Source organism: Vulpes vulpes, chromosome X, assembly GCF_048418805.1.
Source record: "Vulpes vulpes isolate BD-2025 chromosome X, VulVul3, whole genome shotgun sequence".
Lineage (NCBI taxonomy): Eukaryota > Metazoa > Chordata > Mammalia > Carnivora > Canidae > Vulpes > Vulpes vulpes.
In genome coordinates, this window is record NC_132796.1 from 4,302,705 (window position 1) to 4,321,416 (window position 18,712).

General features: G+C 49.1%; 1 protein-coding gene across 7 annotated transcripts in view; it reads left to right on the forward strand.

The window, feature by feature from the left end:
* The window catches only part of STS (steroid sulfatase), a 279,363-nt gene that overhangs the window by 21,173 nt on the left and 239,478 nt on the right, over positions 1 to 18,712 (forward strand). For 2 of the 7 annotated variants that reach the window (XM_072743583.1, XM_072743582.1), the window contains exon 2: positions 16,196 to 16,322. The exons of 4 other annotated variants lie outside the window; for them this stretch is intronic. The gene's annotated coding sequence lies outside the window, so the exon portion shown is untranslated. Of the gene's footprint in view, positions 1 to 16,195; positions 16,418 to 18,712 lie in introns of all 7 variants that reach the window. One more of the 7 variants, XM_072743584.1, reaches the window with a different exon arrangement.

An 18,712-nucleotide genomic window follows, 5' to 3' on the forward strand; every position in this document is an offset into this window, starting at 1 on the left:
GGGTTCCCACCCCCACCAGCTGTGGCCGCGAGCCCTGCTTCCAGTCACACTAGGGGGTTGGCCTTGTGCACACCTCGATGTCCGGTGTAGTATGTTCATGTGACTAGAATTGATGGCAGAAGGTGGGATGAACACTTAAAAAATCAGCTTGGGCAACAGCGTGTCTTTAATGCTTTTTTTGTTGTTGGCGTGCGATTTCCATACAGTACGATTAATCATCGTGGAGAACAGGACTCAGAGGCATTAGCACATTCAACCACTGGCTGTCTAGCTCTAGATCTTGCTGAATCACTGCCCTTTCCCCCCATTCCCCTCCCCTCGGCCGATGGTAACCACAAATGTCACTTCTGTCTGGGCACTTGGATTCTGGACATCGTGTAAACAGTGCTCCGTGGCCTTGGGGACTGGCTCCTGTCACTGGGCACAGTGTGTCCAAGGTTCAGCCCTGGTGTAGCGCGTGTTGGTATTTTGTTCCATTTTGTGCTGAATCATACTCTGTTTCATGGATAGATTGTATTTTGTGTATCCATTTACGCACTGCGGGACCCTCGGGTGCTTTCCACCTGCTGGGGGCTCTGAACTGAGCCGTGTGCGGGTGCATGGGCATCTGCTCCCGGGCACAATCGCCAGGTCACGTCCTGGGGCTCTGCAACTCTTCGAGCTGCTTTGCACCACAGCTTTTAATACCTGCACATTTTCGGGGCGCCCGGGTGGCTCAGCAGTTCAGCATCTGCCTTGGGCCCAGGGCGTGACCCCGGGGTCCCAGGATCAAGGCCCACGTCAGGCTCCCTGCATGGAGCCTGCTTCTCCCTCTGCTTGTGTCTCTGCCTCTCTCTCTCTCTGGGTCTCTCGGGAATAAATAAAGTCTTTTTTAAAGCCCCCTTCCCAGGCCTGGAAATCCCAGCTGGCCTCCCAGGACTGCAATTTGGGAAATCGAATTGCTTCCTGAGTTTGAATTGGGTCCTGGGGCCGGGAGCGAACAGGTTGGCCGGGACCCATCCCCAGCCGGCAGCTCTCCCAGGGGGTCACCCCCGAATCTTTCAGCACCTGGCTTCTCCCCTGTGGTGTGTCACCGCCGCCTGGGTCCGGGGACAGAACCATGGGCTCCAAGGTCTGGAGGACGGAGCAGTGCGCCGTCACCTTAGTAGTATCCAAGTCCAGGCCTCTCAGGGGCCGTTACGTGTGGCTTTGCTGTGCTGCTTTCCATCGCGCTTCTGACGCCTGTGTCCTCGCCCTCGGTACAATTGCATCCAGCTGACAAATTATGAGATTAGGGATTTTATTAGACATAATAGCAGAGAAGTGGCTGAGTGAGTAATTACAAATTATCCTCAGCAAAGAGTGCTCCTGGCCACTGCCCAGCCATTTATCAGGCCGCGGCACATCTCCTGGTACAGGGCGGGACGCGGCACCCACGGGCCACCTAATTATGTATTTGATCGGATCCATTGCACAGATCGACAATGCCAAGTCCTGGGGACTTTCTGTCAAGACATACAGAAGTCCCCACACTCCCAGCTGCCTGCAAGCTACCTGCCAGGGAACGTCTCCTAGCCGAAGCTCTCTTCCTGTGACTTTAGTTTAGGTCACGCCTTTTGCATTTGCATCTTGTACGCCGAATGAACCTTGTGCAAAAAGTTATACTCGGAGAATAATGTTTTTTGTGTTGCTTCAAGTCGGGACCTAAGGTGGAGAGGTGAACGCTGCTTCGATCTGTAACAGTTAAACGTTAGGGATATTTGGGATCACTCGCGCGGCCTTTTTATATTTTGCTACCAACGTCACGGTCGTTCGGCAGCCTGCTTGCAGTGGTGCCAACCGTTACGTAACTATATGCATAGAATTAGGATTTTGTGTTTTTTATTTTTATTTTACTTTTATTAAGATTATTTATTTATTCATGAAAGAGACAGAGACATAGAGAGAGAGAGAGGCAGAGACACAGGCAGAGGGAGAAGCAGGTTCCATGCAGGGAGCCCGACATGGGACTCGATCCGGGGGTTCCAGGATCAGGCCCTGGGCTGAAGGCAGGGGCCAAACTGCTGAGCCACCCGGGCTGCCCGGATTTCGTGTTTTTTAACCAGACCTGTAGCCTCCCCCATGCATGGATACTTCCCCGAGAGAGTTTTCCGTGTGGCACATCATTTATTATATTCCCACATCCATCATCGTGGCGTGCAGGAAACACAGCTCGTTTCCGGCAACGACGCGCAGTTGGTGCTTCTTCCAGGCACGTCACAAGAACGCAGGTCCTGCAATGGACCTTCTCTCCACGTGCTTGGAAGCCAAAGCCGACCGCTCCGGGCTGCGTTCGTGAGAAGCTTGCTTAGGAATAGCGCTCTCTGTCCGTGCCTCTGTGTACAATATAGCAAAAATTGAATTTAAGTCAATTTGACTGGAGAGAATCGGCACCGCTGGCAGCCTTTTGATACTAGAAATTATACGGTGATCTGAAAACTTCCACCCTCGCAAGGAAGTAATCTTGAAGATACTGTTCTCTCTTTGGGTATCTTACTAATAGGCATGACGTCGGGGGATCCGTGAACTCTGAGAGCGTCAGGTGTGCACATTTCCAATAGGGGCGATGCACGGCGCCTGGGGGTGCTCAGCAGTTGAGCGTCTGCGTTCAGCTCAGGGTGTGACCCCCGGGGTCCTGGGTTCGAGTCTCGCATCGGGCTTCTCCGTCCGCCTGTGTCTTTGTGTCTCTCGCAAATAAACAACCTCTTAAAAAAAAAAATAAAAGAGGCGTGATGAACAGCATCCTGTGTGTCCCCGCCCCCCGAAATCTGCAGTCCCTCCAAGCCACCCTGTCCCCGAGTCTGCACAGCCTGCTGCTTCCCTGTCCTGGCTCCGCTGCCGAAAGAGACCCTGGTGAGGCTCCTTCCCAGTCGAGGCGCCCCGCAGCCGCCCGCCGTCCTGCTGGCGTCCCAGGAAGCTGCCTGCCCGGCTCGACGGCCCGATGGGCAGAGCCTCGGTGCCTTCACCCGCCGCCCACGGAGACCACACGAAGCAGCCTGTGTGGACGCATCCGTCGTGAGGGCAAAGCTAGTTAGGGCAGCAGGGCCCGCCGAATCCCCGTTGCCAGAGCAGGTCCCAGCAAGCCTGTGACATGCTACAGTGTAGACCCACAGGGGCCTGGGGAGAAAATTCCGTCCTGTCTGCACATTCACATTCAGCAGAAAGAATAGGAATCAAACAAGGTGCAGCTCCTTATGCCGTGGACGGGGGCCCATGAGGACGCACTCTAGTCGAAGGGAATATATTTGTCTTAAAAAATGCAGTCGGAGTTGGTAAAAGGCATGGTTACAGCGCGGAGGCACGTTTTCCACGTCATTTAATTCACCCGCTCGTACGATCCGGTGGTTTTTATCAGGTTGCAGAGTCTTGGGAGCGCCCTAAGTGAGCGCGAGAGCATGTTGATCACCCCACAGAGAGCCTTCACGCCGCGTCCTCTTCCCCGTGACGTCCCCCTGCCTGAGCAGGCGTTCAAGAAGGCACATTTCTCGAGGGGTCACCCAGTTTCTTTGAACCGACGGCGCATGAGTACTGCCCTCGGGTTGTTGACGGCCATCGGGTGACCTCACTCTACGGCCGGACCCTATAATCATTGTCCTAGAAAGACCCAGATCTCAGTGGCTCGGGGAAGGGGCAAGGAAAGCTCTGCGAGCTGCGTGTCTCCGTGAGCCCTGCTTGCACTGCCGGCCTGTTGTCTGCCTTCCTGCGCAGTCACGTCGCCCTCCCTGTACCGTGGCTCCTGCTTTGTCCTCCTCTCTGGTTCTTTCCCTGCAAAATGCCTCTGGCATTCTTTCCCACACGCGGGCCCTTAAGACTGATTTTCCCTGAAGCAAGTCAACGCCCCCGTCAAGGAATCCGCAGTCACTGTACATCTCCAGCTGCTATCATCTGGACAAATCTATGATTTTTCTCCCCAGAGACAGAGCTAAGAATCCGAGTAAGGGAAATGCAGTGCCCATAGGCAGATTGCAGCCTCGTAAATACAAACCAAAACTTTAGATGTGCACGTGGGAGGCCGCCGGGGGTTTGCTTGGGTAGGGATTCTCGAGAGCAAACGTCCCAAATGCTGGGATTTGGGCCCAAAGGAGCAGCAGGCCTGCCCCGGACGGCGAATAATGAGTCCCTGCCTAGAGCTAGCAGTTGGCAGAGAGGCCCGACCCGCGGGGATCCGGGACGGCAGCCGTCGGACCTCCGCGGGGAGTCTTGCCCCGCGAAAAGCGGAGTATCTGCTGAACTCTTTTCTTTCCGGAAACTTCATCCCCCGGGTACAAATATTACTGTGAAACTGTGACAGACAAGGAAGAATGGGCTGGTGATGGGCCATGGATGCGATCCTTGGGAAGAAGGGACCGTCCTCCTCTAAAATCTGTAATTAGTCAATGACCAGCATCCTTGGGCAGGTGCCCTGGGGTGTAGCGTCGTTTCGATAAAAAAAAAAAAAAAAAATAGAGATGTTGTCCCCTGGCCAGCGACTCTGAAAAAGGGACGGCGCAAGCCGGAGGGTGTCCTCAAACGGGGACAGCAACGCGGCCCTACGGGGATCACTGGATCTCCGCGGGTGGCACAGGCATTCCGAGCCGGGGTCTCTGGTTTCTAAACCCAGTGGAGGATGAAGCAGGAAATGTCAATGTTCCTACCTGTTAAAGTCCCTTCTGGACAAGCATATGGTACCAGAGATTAGTCACCTTGTGCTGTCATGACTGGCCAAGGCTCAGCGGGTCCTTAGGGCCAGGCAGGTGGTGTTGGTTGGATAGCAGAGACGTGGGGTTGTGCTGTACTTCCAGCTGCTGCATGTGCGACGTTGGGTGGGACACCCACCCTCCATGGGCTCCATCCAGGTCCTTGGGTGTTAACTCCCAATGTTACTGCAGTTCCAGAGTCAGTCCCTGGGGGTCGAACCACAACACCCATGTCCCCCAAAGCTCCCAGGCTAAAATCTGAGATCCAGTGTCCTGAGTTTACAGCTGGCCGTAAATCCAGGTGTTAATTTAATGAATGGCCCCGCACTTTTAGGGGGGTGGGGTGCAAATCAAGTATTAGGTAATTTATAAAAGTCTTCACCTGAAAGAGCTGGCATGTGCCATAAATTCCCCCCAGCCACCCAAGATTGATAATTTCACACTGAAAGCAAGTAATTATGAATCTGCCTCTAAATCACTTTTTAAAACCCACACTCAAAAGTTGACAAACTGTCCTCATAAGTCAGACACCACTTATCAGCCCGGTACCAGCAAGCACAGCCCAACGCTGGCATTTGTCATGGATGGCGTGTCTGTCAAAGCCCTGATTCACCTGTGCCTGTAGACGAGGGGGTGTTTGACGTCCGCCAAGGAAACCCTTCCTGTGTGAGTCAGCGGGGCGAGTATGTCTACCAACCAACGAATGTGGGACTCTATTCCATGGTAAAAGGCGCAAAAATGGTATTTAACCATTTATATATGTTCAAAGTCCTACACGTATTAATTCAGTATAACATCATGTGTAGCATCGAATGTTAGGATTATAGAGACCAGTCTCCCAACTGCTGGGTCCTCAAGGTAAAACGGAAACCTGTCTGGTGATGCTCTCCTCATGAAAACGCCCGTGAGTAGGGTGATGTCAGGCCAGGGAAGGGTAAGGATGAAGGATGACAGGCACTGTTTTAGGGAGCCGTCTGGGAAGCTGGCTGTCCAGGAGGCGTTGACGTGGGCAGCCACATGATGTGATGTGATAAAGGGCAGGAATTGGCAAAGATGTGCCCTGCTGTGCCCCGATGCAATTGCCTAACCCATGGCCCCGTGTCCACTGCCACACACCTGACCGTCACCACCAGACACCCAGTAGAACATGAGCGCACACCAGCATCATGGCGTTTCGGGTTTGTTGAGTTATCAGCGGGCTTCCAAGCCAGCCAGCAGCGGTGTCCGGAAGCTCGCCGTCATGGCTGAGATGAAGTGTGTCCTATGAGTTGATGCCAGACGGATGACCTCTTAAGAAACCATTATGATTAATTGTGTCGCACGTAGGTTCTGTGTTTTGATGATCTACTCGACTGTTGCGTACGGAATTTTCCCCGCTTATATGTCAGATGAGAGAATGAGCATTGGTGTATCCTTTGTAACTGAAAGGAGGGATACACGGATGATCATAGATTTGGGAACTGCTGACATTTCGCCCCATTGGCTTTATCCAGCTGTAAAGTTGATGACTGTTTGACCCTGCCTTGCATGAGGCAGGTATTCAGCAGCGCATCCCCCAGCGGGCCGCAGAAACCGTCGGGAGCTAACTGAAAGGAAGCCAAGGACAACTGTTGCGCATAGGACGTGTTGACCAGTATTGATAATGTGCCCTCCAGTGCCCATTGCCCGGCATCCCCTCGCTGACCCCACCACGGGATGACTATTCCTTCTATGGGGTAAGTCCAACCTGAAGCTCCCCGCAGGCCTGCGGGATAGCTTTTGTACCAGTGTTCATGACTACGGTCACGACTAGTGTTAGTTCTGGCCTTTGACCCGTCAGGTCTTTTTACCTGTCACCAGGAGAGATTGTCTTCTCAGTCGCACCACCTGTTACCAGAGGGCTGGGTGGGATGCTGGATAGGAATGTGGTTGGAACAATAATGAATGCCTGTGGGTTGTATGAGCTCTCTGGGGTGTGTTGGTGGATGCTGGTGTGACGAACAGTAGAAATGAGGCCATGAGACATGTGACAGCCTGCGGGCATGAGAAAAATAGGTAAATTCTGGGTCAGCTCCACTTGCCCTCCCTTTCCCTGCCTCCCTGGGCTGTAGGAGGGAGAACTAGGGACACCCATCTATTCTTTTTTTCTTTTTCTTCTGGTTTTTTTTATTATTATTATTTTAATGCAGTTAACCTACAGCATTATAATAGTTTCAGGTATAGAGTGTAGTGATTCAGTGCTCCCATCCAGCATCCAGTGCTCATCACAAGTGCACTCCTTCATCCCCATCACCTCTTTCACCCATCCCCCGCACCCGCCTCCCCTCTGATGACCATCAGTTTCTTCTCGAGAGTTTAGAATCTGTTTCTTTTTTTTTTTTTAAGATTTTATTTATTTATTCATGAGAGATACACAGAGAGAGAGGCAGAGACATAGACAGAGAAAGAAGCAGGCTCCATGCAGGGAGCCCGATGCGGGACTCGATCCCGGGACGCCAGGATCACACCTTGAGCCAAAGGCAGACACTCAACCACTGAGCTACACAGGCATCCCTAGAACCTGTTTTTTATTCCACCATAGGCTACACAGGCGTCCCTAGAATCTGTTTTTTATTCCACCATAGGCTACACAGGCGTCCCTAGAATCTGTTTTTTATTCCACCATAGGCTACACAGGCGTCCCTAGAATCTGTTTTTTATTCCACCATAGGCACGCACACGCACGCACACACACTACATCTTCTTTATCCCTCATTCATCTACCAATGGGTAGTTGAGTTGCTTCTATAATTTAGCTGTTGTGAATAATGCTACAATAAACATTGAGGTGCATGTTGTCTTTTCAAATTAGTGTTTTAATATTTTTTGAGTAAATACCAAGTAATGGAATCACTAAATCACATGGTAATTCTATTTTTAATTTTTTGAGGAACCTCCGCAGTGGCCGCACCAGGTTGCATTCCCACCAACAGTGCATAGGGTTTTTCTCCACATCTTCACCGACACTCCTTTCATGCGTTTCTGGTTTTAGCCATCCTGATCAGGTGTGAGCTGATACCTCGCTGTGGTTTTGATACGCACTTCCCCGCTGATGAATGATGTTGAGCATCTTCCTGCGTGTGTGTTGGCCATCCGGGTGTCATCTTTGGAGAAATGTCTATTCGTGTCTTGCGCCCATTTTATAAAGTTGGATTTTCTGTTTATTTGTCTGTTGAGTTGTATAAGTTCTTTATATATTTTGGATACTAACCGTTTATTGGACAAATCATTTATAATAATCTTTTCCCTTTCAGGAGGTTGCTTTTCGTTCTGTTGATGGTTTCCTCTGCTGAGCAGAAGCTTTTTATTTTGATGTGGTGTTGAGACGTTATTTTGATAAACGTGTTGAGACTTCTCTTGTGGCATGATTTGTGATCTCTTCTGGAGAATGTTCTGTGTGCACTTGGAAAGATAGGTGTGTTCTGCTGTTTTAGGGTGAAATGTTGTGAATACGTCTCTTAGGTCTATCTGGTTCAGCGTGTCATTCGAAGCTACTCTTTCCTTCTTGATTCTCAACTCGGATGACCTATCCATTAATGTAAGTGGGATGTTAAAGTTCCCTATTCTTATTGTACTACTTTGGCTTACTTCCTTTATATTTGTTACTTTATATATATATATATATATAAATATATATTTATATATATATATATATATACTTTATATAGCTGCTTTATATACTTGGGTGCTCCCATGTTGGGTGCGTGAATATTTAGAATTATTTTATCCTTTCCTTGGATTATTCGCTTTACAGTTGCACTGTCTTTCTTCATCTCTTGTTACAGTCTTTGTCTTAAAGTGTATTTTTTTTCTGGTATAACTACTGCTACCTTGGCTCTCCTTTCACTTCCGTTTGATAGATGCTTTTCCATCCTTCACTTTTGATGTGCTTCTATCTTTGGATCTGACGTAAGTCTTGTAGGCAACATATACATAGGTCTTGCTTTTTTATCCATTCCATCACCCTACGTCTTGATTGCAGCATTCAGTCCATTCACATTGCAAGTAATTATTGATAGGTATGTACTAATTACCATTTGTTGCTTGTTTTATAGTTCTTTTTATAGTTTTTGTCTGTTCCTTCTTTCTGAGAGTTCCTCTCAGGGCTTGCTGGCTCTCTTTAGTGATGCACTTAATTTTTTGTGTATCTATTCTGCTTTTGATTTGTGGTTATCATTAGGTTTATATATAACATCTTATGCATATATTAAATTGATGGATGTTTAGGTTTATATCTATTCTTTACTCTTCTGTCAGCCACATTTTAGGTATATGGTGTCATACTTTACATCCTTTTATTCTGTGAATCCCTTGACTGACTTTTATGGATATACTTAATTTTACAGCTTTTGTGCTTCCTACTCTTCTTACTTGTGGCCTTTCCTTTCTGCTCAAAGAGTCCCCTTTAACATATCTCACTCATATGGCTGGTTTAGTGGTGATGAATTCCTTAAACTTTTGTTTGCCTTAGTCTGTTTTCATTTTTTATTATTTTTCTCTCACTCACTCACTTTGATTGCTTTCCATTACTCTGTCCACCAGCTCACTGATTCATTCTTCTGCTTCCTCTAGTCTAATATTTATTTCGTCTTGTGTGTTTCTAATTTCAGTTCTTGAGTTCTTCACCTCTGATTGGTTCATTTTTATATTTTCTGTCTCGTTGAGGGTGCTACCGAGATCACTTTTAATTCTCTACCAAGCATGTTGCTTATCTCAGTTTTGCTTAGCTTTCTTGCTAGGATTTTGTGCTGTTTCTTCATTTGTCTCCTTGGTTTCTCTAATTCTCTGCACATTTTTTGGTGTGTTAGGAAAGTCACCTGTGTCTCCTGCTCTCGAAAGTAGTTGCCTTATGTAGAAGAGATCCTGTAGCACACCGTATTGCAGTGTGCCCTGATCACCAGAACCTGGTGCTTCAGGGGTATCTCCTACGTGTCTTCTGTGCACCCCACTGTTGTGGCTGAGCTGTGTTTGCCTTCATGCCAATTGTCTGCAATGGCTCCTTTTGTATCTGGACAGGGTTCGATCCCTGTGTTGTTAGGGGCCAATCTGTGGTCACCTTGGACTTGAGCAGCTCAGATCATGCATTTTTCAGATATGCAATAACACCAAACTGCAGGACGCTTTCCCCATGTTGTCCTGAGAAGCTTTCGTTGGTGGGTAGGGCCTGCAGTCAGACCAGATATCTGCCCCCAGCCTGCTGCCAACACACATCCATCCTTAAAGAAGGCTGCTTGTAGTAGGCTGAGTAGTGATTCCTCCAAACCATGTTATTGCTGGAACCTCAGCATATGACGTTATTTGGAAATAGAGTCATTGCAGATGTAAATAAATACTTGTGAAGTTATGGTGTGGTCATAGTGGAGTGAGATGGGCTCCAATCCAAGATGACTGGTGTCCTTATAATGAGACTACTAGACAGACATCTATGGAAGGAGGATGATGTGCAGACATATAGGAGGAAGTCCATGTGACAATGGAGACAGAATTTAGAGTCATGCATCTCCACGCCAAGGCATGGCAGGGATTGCTGACAACTGTATACATGCTATCTTACTGCCTTTTTAAAATATGCTGATATTTATAAGAAATCCTTTCTCACAGCTCCTCATTTCCAGTTCTGTGTTGAACTTATGATTACGAAAGACTACTATTCATAGTTCCTCAAGAGTAATCTCCAAAGAAATGTGTGGGAAATATCAGAAAGGGAGACAGAACATGAGAGACTCCTAACTCTGGGAAACGAACTAGGGGTGGTGGAAGGGGAGGAGGGCGGGGGGTGGGGGTGAATGGGTGACGGGCACTGAGGGGGGCACTTGACGGGATGAGCACTGGGTGTTATTCTGTATGTTGGCAAATTGAACACCAATAAAAATAAATTTATCAAAAGAAAGAAAGAAAGAAAGAAAGAAAGAAAGAAAGAAAGAAAGAAAGAAAGAAGAAAGAAAGAAAGAAAGAAAGAAAGAAAGAAAGAAAGAAAGAAGAAAATGGAAAAACTGCAAAAAAAAAAAAAGAGTAATCTCCAGACCTCATTATACAATGAATTTAAGATATAAATCCAGCAAACATTTTATGAAACCCCCCTCTGTCTGCTGCTATACCCAACCTTTAGAACAATGCAAATACAAAGATATGGAAAATCATATATTCAGTTTATGGAGAGGAGATGTAACCGTCACCCCCATTGCCACCAAGTGCTGTGACTCAGAGGGACAAAATCACTCACCCAAGATCAGTTGAGTTATTCCACAGTTAATAAAGTCATAGCCCTGGAATTGGTATCTTGCTAGGCTTGGTTTCCATAGTTGAGGTTTTTCTACGACCTGTGGTATACAGCATATTACAGGACCTGTTCATTGCATCTACAGTGGATTTTGGCTACTTTATATAGCTCCTGGATGAGAATAGTTGATTCCAATATTCTCCCATTTATTTTTTAGAAATGTCAAATTGCCAACTAAGCCTGTGAAAATTTTAATACCCTTTGTATAGATTGAAAACAATAGCAACTGTCCCATCCAGAGCAGGCCCAAAGGTGGCCTGACTAAAACTAAGGCAAGGCAAATCAAGTTGGTTGGCAAATTTAAAACCATCCCCATGGCAACAAGAGACAATTCGGTGATTATAATTATTTTCCCCCATTGGGTCACCATTATTATGTTTATCTGATTTAAGGAATTTGTTTTGTGTCATAAATCTATAAAACTCAGCCCTATTTCAGGCATAAACGCTACTTTATAGTTTGACTCAAGTACTAAAAATCATAGTATTTTGGATTGTGGACTTGAAATAAACCTAGCCTGCTAGCGATATGACTGAGTGTCCACCATGTGAAATGGGAAATACAACATAGTTTTTGTTGCTTTTTCATTGTACTTTGCCAGTTAAAAATTTGTGTCTGCAGGAAAGGGGCCTCTGAATTAGGAATGCAACTGTCTGATTTGGTTGGATAATCCAGATGTTCTTCATGTATGGAGTGATATCTTGATACTCTGATTAACTCCCAATATTTCCACCATCCCAGGTAACACAAGCTTTCAGCGTATGCTGAATATCGATATACATCTACGATTTCTTATCTGTAGCCTTGAGGGCCTGATGTATGTTAGAAATCAGAATTATGCATATTTTATGAGGATAGTACATGCCTTTGCCGTATGTCACAGAACACCCTCATCAAGTGGGGACAGCACTCAGTAATCAAACACATTAGTATTCCTGCAGAAAAATGTATGACTATCCCTCCAAATGCGGTATATGAAGACAACAAGTGCTGTCATTGTTCATTGAAACTATATTTTTATAGTAATATAGAAATAATAAATGAAACTGTATGATAATAGAGTCTCAATACCCTGAATAATTTTATTTCTAAGAAAAACATCGGATACAGCCAAGTCAAAATAAGTCAATTATCTGTATGTGTCCCTGTAATGTATGTTCATGATCTCTGGATGCTTGATTACCTTTCATGAAGAGGGTACTCTAGGGCCACCATAGGGCTCTCATTAGGTGGTAGGTAGCCATGTGATCAAGGCTAGGGGATAAGAGTCTCCAGAGATGAATGGTATCGTGAAAGGCAAGCCTCTAAAAGACATCTTTCATTGTCATCTGTCTTGTTAAACTACCATCATCTCTGGTTCCTGAGGCCAACAATCAACAGGTCACATTTCAACTGTATGTAGGTCAGGGGTTGGCAAGCACATCCCATATAGGGCCACATGGTAAGTATTGTCGGCTTTGAGGACCCCATTTGCTAGCAGTGGAAAAGTAGCCTTAGGTGGTATATGAAGGCATAGACGTGACTGTGTCCAGTAACACCTTATTTACAAGAATAGGCAGTGGGCTATGTTTAGCCCACAAGTCATACTTGGCCAAAACTTGTTCTGTGGGATTTTTTTTTCACTCTTGTTGAGAAGTTTATGATCATTAACACCACTATTATCCTTGTGCTTATTAGTGTAGCAAACAAACAGTTGTAGAAAATGTTTATTTGCAAAATTCCTTGCTCAAAAGGCCATAGCATAGATTTCACATTAAAGAGCAAATAAGTACCTAAAGCGTTGCATTTCATAGGAACTATGTGAGCAGGAACACCAGAAACTCTATTATTTCATGGTTTGCACCTAGCCCAGCATATTTCTTATTGGTATGCTGGTCCTTGGATTACTCAGAAAATATTCTCTGGAAAGTCCTTCTTCACATGATGATGAGACAAGAAATTGAGTCCACATAGCAATCATCTTGACTGTTGGTTTTTCTAATCAATGAGTGCTCTATCCTGCCTTTGCCTGAGGTATTGACACACCTAGGGACCAGCAGGCTGAGCTTGAAGACCTCACTCCCATCGCTTTTGAGGGTTTGCCTACGGTTATAGGTTGGCGGGAAGCTGGGGCGGTTTCATCATATTGTACATGTATTGAGGACTAAAGCTCTCATCAGCTCTTGTTTTGTGTTGAGACCCAGGAAATAGATTATGGGACAAGGCGAGTTTTGGTGGTGATGGTGGGAGTTCTTAGGATCCACACTTGTAAGGAAAATGAGGCAGAGGGAGAAGTTGGGTTGTCATGCCTTCATGACAAAGACCTCAGCGTGTTTGGGAGGGAGCTCTGGAGCTAGTACGGCCCTCAGAGTTGTCTCACTTTGAAGAAATGAGGGTGCACGTTTGGGCCCAGCCACGTCAAAGGTGGGGGAATGGCATCACCTTGGGGAAGGTCCCTGCTCTCTCTGGCTGAGAGCAGTTCCCAAAGACACACTTAGCTGAGAGCCATCCGTTCCCAACAGGACGAGCAGCTGCCAGGGAAGGTGACCTCTGTCTTCACTTGGTGTCAGGATGCTTGCTGTGGCATCCCCAAGGGTCTTCTCCTTGCAGAGTCCTCAGCACCATATCCCACTGCTTCGTGTTCAGAAGATGGTTTTCACTGTGGGTTTCCATTAGCTTCTTAAACCCCTTCAGTCGGTCCTCTGACTATTCACACTTGGCTTGTGTGTGTAAAGTACGACTGTAGTCTACATGGCCACCATCGCTGGTGAGAGACGCTTCCTCTCCTTCCCCTCACTGCTACTCGTGGGGTGTCTTGAACTCTTCTGGGCAGTTTCCCAGTGCAATTAAGCCTGGTGTCACAGTAAAGCAGCTTCGTCCTAGCCGGTAGCAGAGGCTGGGAGGTTAACATAACAATCGGATACCGCCAGTCTCTTCAGGTTGGGTTTTGCTGCCCCGTACAACTTGGAGTTCTCAAACATTTTCTAATTTCCAGGGCTTTTTACATCTCAAAATCAAGGACAGGGGTTGGTGGATGCCGACTACATCCTTAGACCCCTGTTGTGGTTTGCAGTCTTAGACAACTGAATGGAGAGGGGCTGGAGAGTGATGGACCGATGACCGAGTACATGACAGTTAGGATGGTGATAGATCAACAGAGACAGGAAGGGGTAGTGAAGCATGCTTATGATTTGTGAATTCAGCAACTCATCAGCGTACGGGTTCCTGATAATAAAGCAGACGTCACCTCTTGGTCTTCAGTGTTTTGTTCTGTGACTATAACTTGGATTGTAAGTTATCTCTAAATAGTCGTATTTTTGTGTGACTTACCCTAACAACAGTGGGACCATCATTGATACATACCTTGTTGCTGCGTGTGATTGTTGGCAGAAACTGGACGTGACCCGTCGCTCCCCTCCCAGCTTCTTTTCCTACCTCTGTGATCACACCCACTTTAGTGATTATTGGACCAGTGTCGTGCAGTTTCCAAACCTTGACTTGATGGCTTTGGGGACCAGCACACTCTTTGTGGTGGAAGGCTGGGTGGGTGATTCTCTCTGTTGAGGGGCTGTCCGGTGCATCATACGATATTTAAGAACATCTCTGGTCTCTACCCACTGGATGCCAGTAGTACCTACCCAATCGTGAGAACCAACAATGTCTATAGACATTGCCTAATGACCCCCGTGGGGCGGAATCACCCCTGGGTGAGAACGATTCCACTACTGTTTTGAAAACTGTCCTTTGAGCCTGGGCCGTTAGATATCCTGTGCTGGTCCCCTTCTGCAGGTGGTGTTTCTTGCAGTAATACCGCTGTGATAGGCATTGTGACTTAATCTCCTCCTCTCTGTTTCTTCTTCTTCATCACTCCCCAGGGGTAGTAAGCACAAAGTATCTAACATGGGTCAAAGGGTTTCCATGCTGTTACCTCGAAATCTATTTTCTGTAAATAAAAGGAGTGGGCAAGAGAAAGGAAAATGGTGATTTGGATCTCTCCTGCCTTGCAAGGGGGAGTCACCTGAATGTTCAAACCCACATGCATACGATCTTAGTCTTGCCGAACAATGTCATGGTGAGTGGGCTGACGAGATGACCCTACCCGTTGGCTCTGTCCTCCCAGCAGTGGGAGGTTAAGGATCAGAGCTGACAGCACAGCATTCCGTTTCAACAAGAATCCGCCATGAAATGCCATGGGGAAGATTGATTACGGTTTCAAATGCCATCTCTGGGGCGGGGGGATGGATAACATTTCTGGGACACTGATTGAACCTGAGAAATTGTTGTTGGAAGCTTAACTTCCATAAAGCACGATCGGTATTTACAAAAATCCACAGAATAGTAATTTTTTTCCAGTGCGCTGTTCTCTTGTGAATATGACTTAACAGGTGGGATCATACTTCATGTTTTAAAGCTTGAACAATGGATTTATAATTGTTTCAAGGCATATGCTAAATGCCAACGAACTAAAAATACATAGACTTGGGTAGATTCAAGTCCGCCTTCACGGGCAGGACTCGAGAGCACGTCGAAGAACTCTGCGTGGAGAGTCGGACAGTAAATATTTTCAGCTGTGCAGCCAGACACGCTCTTGTGCGGCTGGTGAACTCCGACGTGACCACGTGGAAGCAGCCACTGATGATCAAGCCACCGAGTGGGGCGGTCGTGTTCTAGCACACCGTCTTTGTGGACACTGAAATACGGATTTCATCCACTCCTCACACACCACAAAGTTTGCTTTTTTTCAACCATTTAAAAATGTGAGAAACGTGCTCCCTTGGTTATAAAAACAGAGAAGGGATGGTCCCGCGAGTGAGCGTTTGCAAGCCCTGCTCTGTTCAGAAGATACTTGCTGAGAGCTGCTGCGGCGAACAAGTGGCCCCTGAGCTCTTGATCCTTAGAGCCTGCAGGAAGGACACATAGCAAATAAGAAGAAACCACCTACATGCATCATTATGCACCTAGTGACGAAGGCTCCCCAGGGGGAACCAGGTGCTGCGGCACTTAGCCATGGGGGCATACATTTGCTTGGTGTTTGTAATCAGGGGGGCTTCTCAGGGGTGGTGGCTAGTCAGCCAAGGCCTGGAGGCAAGCGGTGATTAGGCGGAGAGTGGAACGAGCCGTGCGGGAAGGGACATCCTCCAGGAAGAAGGGGCTTGTTGCACGGAAGCATCTCAGCATGTGCCCTTGCAGCGTCTGATTCTTCTTCCTTTGAATGAACTCACAGGCTGAGCCCGGGGCCCCTCGATCGCGTCTGCTGAGAGCCTCTCCCGCCACTGTGCCCGCACGCGGTGGCCTCGGACGCGACGATCTTTGAGGACAACCGCCCGAGACGAGCTTGAGTCGGTACCAGTGTGAGTAGAGCAAGTACCCGCGAGGTCCCTCCACTGTGTTACCACTGCCTGTGGCCCCGGTGCTCGCCTCCCCGTGACCATTGCTTGAGTCACGTGTGAGTACCTGAGAGCACTAGGGTGGCGTCGTGGAGGATCTGGCGTGGTGGGGACGACGGGAACGTGGAGCCCGCCCGTCCCTTTTGTTCGGAAGGGACTTTCCCATGAGAGGTCCTGTCTGCCCAAGAGGAGCATCGGGTGGGGCACACATGCTTTCTAGACAAGCAGGGTGCCCCGAAGGACGGCCGTGCACGCTCTCTGACAGCAGAAGTACATGGCACATGTGGGGGACACGCAAGCAATGTGGGGTGGGGGTTTTATAAATGGAGTAAGGCATTTTTGAGACCTCTAGGTGACTCCAGAAGTGCCAGCCCTACAACTAGTGGCGGAGCGGTTCTGCTTATGGCTCTGCTTGTTGATCTCAACTGCTTTGCTTCCAACACCTGAGGGACAGACAGGTTCCCTCCTGCAGGAGGAGCGCCTCCCCCTGGTGGGGGTGAGTGAGGAGGGACGGGCCAGCTCCCTTCCTGCAGGAGGAGCACCTCCCCTTGGTAGAGGTGCATGAGGAGGGACAAGCCGGCTCCCTTCCTGCAGGAGGAGCACCTCCCCTTGGTAGAGGTGCATGAGGAGGGACAAGCTGGCTCCCTTCCTGCAGGAGGAGCACCTCCCCTTGGTAGAGGTGCATGAGGAGGGACAGGCCGGCTCCCTTCCTGCAGGAGGAGCACCTCCCCTTGGTAGAGGTGCATGAGGAGGGACGGGCCAGCTCCCTGCAGGAGGAGCACCTCCCCTTGGTAGAGGTGCATGAGGAGGGACGGGCCAGCTCCCTTCCTGCAGGAGGAGCACCTCCCCTTGGTAGAGGTGCATGAGGAGGGACAAGCCGGCTCCCTTCCTGCAGGAGGAGCACCTCCCCTTGGTAGAGGTGCATGAGGAGGGACAAGCTGGCTCCCTTCCTGCAGGAGGAGCACCTCCCCTTGGTAGAGGTGCATGAGGAGGGACAGGCCGGCTCCCTTCCTGCAGGAGGAGCACCTCCCCTTGGTAGAGGTGCATGAGGAGGGACGGGCCAGCTCCCTGCAGGAGGAGCACCTCCCCTTGGTAGAGGTGCATGAGGAGGGACGGGCCAGCTCCCTTCCTGCAGGAGGAGTGCCTCCCCTTGGTAGAGGTGCATGAGGAGGGACAGGCCAGCTCCCTTCCTGCAGGAGAAGCGCCTCCCCCTGGTGGGGGTGAGTAAGGAGGGACAGGCCAGCTCCCTTCCTGCAGGAGGAGCGCCTCCCCTTGGTAGAGGTGCATGAGGAGGGACGGGCCAGCTCCCTTCCTGCAGGAGGAGCACCTCCCCCTGGTGGAGGTGAGTAAGGAGGGACGGGCCAGCTCCCTTCCTACAGGAGGAGTGCCTCCCCTTGGTAGAGGTGCATGAGGAGGGACGGGCCGGCTCCCTTCCTGCAGGAAGAGCGCCTCCCCCTGGTGGGGGTGAGTAAGGAGGGACAGGCCAGCTCCCTTCCTGCAGGAGGAGCGCCTCCCCCTGGTGGGGGTGCGTGCGGAGGACAGGGCGGCTCCGTCTGCAGGGTGGGTGCTGTTAGACACTCAGACCGTGTCAGTGTCCCGTGGGGCACCGGGCTTGGAGAAATGTGCACAGAGATGCTTTGAGAGAAGGTATGGGCTCACAGTGGCCTTGGGAGGGCTCCACAGACAGAGCCACCTCATGGGCTCACAGGTTCCTGGCATTGGGATCGCAGCTCTCGTCCCGCTGGCCTCGTGTCCCTGGGAAGCTGACTAAGCGCTCTGTGTCCACGTTTCCTCCTGTAACATGGGGGTGCCCAGGGTGACTGAAAAGTAAAGGGTGATGTTGTTGGAAGGACAGAGCCGGTGATGACCAGGGTGATCCCAGCACCGAAGGTGACGGAGGCCGAGAGATGTAACCGTGCCCAGAACTGCAGTGTGGACGGTGGCGTTGCTGATGGCAGGCAGGCAGTCCTCCAGCAGGGCGACCTTGCCCTCGGGGGTGGCAGTCTGGCAAGTGGGGAGGCGTTTTTGGTCTCATACCCTGGAGGAGTTTTGCTGGTGGCATCTGGTGGGCAGAGGCCCAGGTGCTGCTCCACATGCTGCATCCTGCATCCCGCCCACACAGCTCTGCACCGCCCCTGCTCCACTTAGCCCCGGGCCTCAGGTGCAGAACCCCCAGCCCCACCCCCCCATCGCTCACTTAATCTCTCTCTTCCTGCAACACTCAGTGGTGTTTTACTTTCAAGGATCTGCGTTAGAATAAGAATTAAAGAGAACAAAGAGAGAAAGACCTTTTAGGATTTTTTTTTTCTATTACATTGAAACCCCACAGCAGAGGATTCTCCTATTGGAGTAAA